A 6,061-nucleotide genomic window follows, 5' to 3' on the forward strand; every position below is an offset into this window, starting at 1 on the left:
GAGGTTTGCTCATCCGCGGCTGAAGGCAGTATTTAGATGGGAATATGTTCCAGAGCAGGAATTACATTTTGTAGTTATGTCAGAGCTCAGCTCCTGTCCCTCTGTATTAGCATAATACAATAGGACAAATTTTATAATACAATAGGACCAACAGTGTGTATAACAGTGGTTCTGATGCCCTGGAGTCAAACCGTGGTTTCTTTCTATATATTCTTTATTTATACTTTGGTATGTATATATACATACATACATGTATATACATACAAATGCATATATACACATTTGCATGTGTATTTATTCCACTGTTTATATATTTTATAAACATACACATAGTTTGTATAGAAAAAAAATCAGGGAAATAATATTCCTAAAGCATTATATATTCTTTCCCCATGTAAAACCTAAACTTGTTCATTTCTTGAATATTCCTGCTGATATATTCAGCTTCCATCTGCTCCACAGAATAACCCTTCCCTTGCATTTCTGTGAAGTGATTGAGATCTGTCCTTCAGCAGTTGGCAGTAGTATTCCATTTTCTTGATTCCACAGAATACTGGAGGACACATCCACACACCCACTGCACTGGAGAGCCCAAAACTGGACCCAGTACTTCAGATGTGGCCTCTCCGGTGCTGAAGAGAGGGGAAGAATCACTTCCCTCAACCTGCTGGCAACACTCCTAATGCAGCCCAGGATGCTGTTGGTACCACAGTTTTGCGGTCTATCAAGCACTGCTTCCTTCCAGTTTTGCTTTTGCCCACAAGTTTGCTGAGGGTGCACCACAACATTGTCCCACCATCCAGGTCATTAGTGAAAATATCCAACAGTATTTGGCCCCAGAACTGACCTCTGGGGCACACCCATGATGACTAGCCTCCAGATGGACTTTGTGCCACTGATCGTAATGCTTTGAGCCTAGGAGTTCTGCCAGCTAAATCCCTCTCACTGTCCACTTATCTAACCCTTACACCATTAGTTTGACTATGACAGTATTATGGGAGACACTGATGAAAGCCTTGCTAAAGCTGAAATGAAAACATCCACTGTTCCAGTCATCACATTGTAGAAGGCTGCTATCCACTGTAAATCCATGCCGACTACTTCTTGTCCTTCATACAACTCCCGCTCTTAACTACGGTATGTTCTCCCTAAAGACCCTCTATCCAGCTACTGCAGTGCTACAGAAGTGTCAGCTATCCCACCACATCTGTGCAGACAAGGAGCTCATCTGCCATGCTCCAGACTCAGTGAGAGACCCCAAGCACTGCCCAGAGCCACAGATCTGCAGATCTACACTCTCCCTCAGCAGCTTGCTCTGGGCTGTAGCCTTTGCTGAGTCAGAGGCAATTTCTCTGCTGGCTGCTGGGGACCCCCAGCAGCTCCCTGCCACTGCTGCTGAGCAGAAAAGCACTGTCAGCCCAGACCCTGGCCTCCTTCTGCACAAATTGCTGGCTGCATTCTGTGCTTGATGGTCATACAGGGTCCCCTCAGCACCCACTGATGGGATTCCTGACACTCCCTGGTTAGGATTCAGCTGGAACAAAACCTCAAAGCCCCTTTCTCATAAGAAGCATTTTGGTATTTATACCATCTACCACAGATATCACAAACTAAGTGAAAATTTTACCACCTGCTTCTCTCTACAGGTGAGAAAAGTAAGCAGTCAGAGTCAGTGATGCCTTAACATGTACATCTGTTTTACCCATTCAGTGATTTTTACTATCACCATTCTAATTATCACAGAGACAATGGTATCCATCAAGGACAAATTAATAACTCCACAATATTCTATTACTGAAAATACAGCTTCCCCAGACATAGAAAGAAATAACATATCTGATACCAGGTCCACAGTCACCAAGTACCTTTATGAATCTTAATCCATTCCCTTGGATATCAACCATACCTAAAGCAGCACGTGCCTCTTGCGTACAAGCAGAAAGAGGAAGGCCACAGTATTTTAAAGTCTCCTTTTATTAATCTCATAACAGGAACACCATCAGACATTACACTGTACTGCAGGCCAAGTTGTAGCAAAGGACACCAACGTATGCGTACACAAAGGACTGCAGGGTATCTGATCTCCGCAGTCACCTAGATTGGCAGCACCTTTGTGTAGTTACAACTTCACACTGTTGATTTTCTAATAAACAAACACAGAAAATGTCTCTCTGACTTTTTCTTGCTCACCTGCAGGTAATTTTCCACCAGGTTCCATTTCAATTTGATGAGAAAGTCAATTACCTGATGAATCAAAAACCCCGGCACCCCCACTGCTGTTCCGATTAGCCCCATCAGCAGCCATCGATCCCACTCTGTTCTAGAAACAGGAAAACACAGTCACCTCTCAGATCATAGCACAGGACTATTTGCAATGCTACCTCTCACAAACACGCAAGCTCCATTTTTAGAGCACTTTGATTATTAACTGTGACTGCCTGATCAAGAGGCTGTTCATGCCAATCTCTCTTTTAAAAGTGTACACTCAACAAAGTTCTACCTTCAGGTGAAAGTCATTTTCATTTGGGTAAGGAACGTTGTTCAATTTCTTGGGTTTGGATTTTTTTTTTTTAATATACACGTAGCAGTGCAATCTGCTCTCAGGTGCTGTTTGATGTCATGTCAAAATCATTACATGACTCAGTAATTAAGCATGCTGTAGAGCACTCTGAATATGTTTCAAAGTAATCCTTGTTTTCAGCTGCAAGTAATGCACTGAGCACCTACCATGTAAACATGCAAACCTTTACTTCCAGTTTCTATCTTTCCTAAACTTCCACTTCTAATAAAAATCATGCACCAATAATAACGACTGATTTATTTCTAGTATCATCTAGTAGAGCAGGCCTACTGAGATTCAAACACTATGGTTCTTCCGATTATACTAATTTATTTTTTTTACAAACTCCATTAAAATTAAAAAATTAATTACTTTTTAATTTTAATTTAAAAATTAATTGTATTTTTACCATTAATTGCAATTAACTTCAAGAAAAGTCTCAGTAAGAGAACATTCTCGCAAAGCTCTGCAAAGTCTCTTCCTCTTAAGCTGTATACATTGAGAAGTTAATGATTTAAATTTTTTTTTTGCATATTCAATAATCTGTGAAGAGCAAAGACATAAGCACTTACAAAAATGCTTTAAATTTCTTGGGCCCCTTCTACATTCAAAATATTTTCCTGTGTACAGAAACAATAAATAACATTTTCTTAATTCCTTCTGCTATTAGGCATCTGCCTGGAGTGTCCAAATTACACATAGCTTTAGAAGCAACTTAACAGTACTTAAGGTAAGTTTACCTGTATTTTTGTTGTTGTAGCCACTTTTTATTAAGTTTACTGTGTGAAGGCAAATAATCCAAACTCCCGTGGGCTATCAGGTGTTCTCTCTTGTCCTCCTTGCAGTGATAATATGCTAACCTGCTTCTGCTGATGCTGCATTGACTCCTAAAATCCTGAGAATTAATCAAATTGGGCCCATGACCTTTCGCTATTAACACCTCCTCGTCACCATTTCCCATGTGTGTCCTATGGGAAAAAAGTGATGATATTACGGTGGCCTCCAAGAATCTTTGGGATGCCAGCAAGAATTACGTGAGCCCAAGATCAGTCTCCTTGAGACTGAGAGAGGGAGGAACAGGAAATCACATGAAGATGGAGTAGTTGTGGTGCAGCGATTGGCTCCTTTGTGTTTGGCATTGCCTTGCTGTGCCTGTGCATGAACACAGCACTGTCAGAGCAATGAAAACCTGCCCGAGCCGGTGCTCTCTGGTGAAGAAGTCATTCTAAGTACAGACCAACCACTGCAGCAACATTATTGCACCAGCTTCTTGCTGACTGTTCAAAGGACAGGGACATTTAAGCCATAGGGGCTTTGTCTGTTTCAAAGAGATGGCTACTTGCTGTGCTTTGGGCTGTCCATAGCTCTTGATCCACTAAGCTAATCACACAATTAAATAAAACAAAATCTAGACTGCAGTGACATGCAGTTAAACCCTGGATTTTCAGTTTGTTGCATAGGCAGTCTAGAAAAGTTTATTCTCTAACACAGTTACCTTTGAATTTACATGTCAAATTTCTTTTTAGATAGACAAACCCCATCTGCTAGACTACCAAATGTACTACAGCTTGGATACTTTACCCCTGGTACTATGTAAATTGGCAGTTCAATCAGAGCAGAAAAACACTTGATGAATGTCAAGTATTTATTGTAAAGGAAAAGTAACATGCTGTGTGTTTGCCACCTCCAAGGCTTTCATTACCAAAGACAGAATAAAAAAGGATTTCTGCTGCTCTCCACTAACTGGCATTCGGACCAATTTGAAAAGGTCTCATCTCAAATAACCATAGAATCACAGGACTATAGAATGGTTTCAGTTGGAAGGGATCTTAAAGATCATCTAGTCCTACCCCCTGTGCCATGGGCAGGGATACCTTCCACTAGACCAGGTTGCTCAGAGCTCCATTCAACCTGGCCTTGAATACTGCTATGAACAGGGCATCCACAACTTCTCCGGGTAACCTGTTCCAGTGTCTCACCACCCTCACAGGGAAGAATTTTTTCCTAATATCTGATCTAACCCCACTCTCTTTCACTTTGAAGCCATTTCCCGTTGTCCTGTCACTCCAGGTCCTTGTAAATAGTCTCTCTCCATCTTTCTTGTAGGCTCCCTTCAGGTACTGGAAGGCCACAATTAGGTCTCCCCAAAGCCATCTCTTCTTCAGGCAATGAGGGAACATAAGTAACTCCTGATTGTCATTTTTGTGAGCACTAAATGAAAAGAGGGAAGAAAAATCTTTACAGAAGATTTTTCTGTAAAGAAATTGTCTTTATCTGTGCAAATTACCCAAAACCAAGTCTTTTGGACCTACGGTTTTGCAATGCTGAAAATTTCCTTGTGGCCCACTACTCACACTTCTCAAATGTAAGAAAACACGTCATGAAGGCAACACTGCCCAGGACAGGGAAGCACCTCCACATCAGGATATAGCAATGGCCTAAATCCAATTTCTTATACCATGACTGGTGGTTTTTTGCCAGCTCAATCAGGCATTTCATTCTAGAGATTTCAAAAATACTATGCAAACTGCAGACCTGGTAAAAATCAGTCTCAGAAAAAAGAGGAAGAGTTAAGAAAAAAATTGGTCTAGGTGGAAACCAAAGACTTCAGAAAAAAATTGTTGCTGGAAACTGTGTGAATGGCTAAGAGCGACAGTAAATGCCTTAGAAAAGTTAATGTCACTTTCCTTAGATATAGGGAAATAAATGTACCTTTGCGACCCATACACCATAGTGACCTTACCTGACAACAAATACACATTGTGTCATCAATTAAATCCCTCCAGTCAAAGGTGAATTGAGGAGTACTAGCAGGATTCTGACCGATTATGTACATTTGTTATGTAAAAAGTGATAACTGCTTCACAAACTGCTTCACATAGAAGCTCAGACCTTAAGGTTTGGGTTGTACAAAAGCTGGGTTTAACTAGTCCTATTCCAAGTTTAAAACGGAGCAAAAAAAAGCAGAGCCCAAACAAGAAAAGCAGGCAACTGAGCAGAGCTCCTGGCTGGCACCCCACCACTGCTTCATTCAGAGATGCCCAGACTGGCTACCCTCAGGTCTCCATTTAGCCCACTTCTTTATTTCTGGAACATGAGATTTGTATGATGTTATTTTCTAGTTGTGTTAGATCAAACTGTTATATGTGAATAGATCTGGGTATTACAAAAATTGCAGAATAAACAGAAATACAAAATCCACTGAACGATATAGATGGAGGTAGGGGAGAAACCTTGAAACTAAAGCTACATTTCTAGGGGAAACAGATGAGGCCAAGTCACACTGCTCACAGACAACACTCATTCCATGTCACGATGATCTCTCATGTAAGCAGGATGGCTGTTTTTCCTCAAACAGGAATACCATTCCCATCCATAACAGCATAAACGAGCATTTCCCTTTGCTGTCCCTCCCTGCCAGAAAACCGAAGCTAACTCCTCTTCCATCAGACAGGAATCCAACTCAGTCTCTGCAGCAGCAGCTCAGCTGTACTGCAAATT

At 41.2% G+C, this 6,061-nt stretch overlaps 1 pseudogene; it reads right to left on the reverse strand.

The window, feature by feature from the left end:
* The window catches only part of LOC116782771, a 78,656-nt pseudogene extending 73,364 nt beyond the window's left edge, over window positions 1-5,292 (reverse strand).
* Window positions 5,293-6,061: the final 769 nt, after the last annotated feature.

Source organism: Chiroxiphia lanceolata, chromosome 1 (assembly GCF_009829145.1).
Source record: "Chiroxiphia lanceolata isolate bChiLan1 chromosome 1, bChiLan1.pri, whole genome shotgun sequence".
Taxonomy (NCBI): Eukaryota; Metazoa; Chordata; class Aves; order Passeriformes; family Pipridae; genus Chiroxiphia; species Chiroxiphia lanceolata.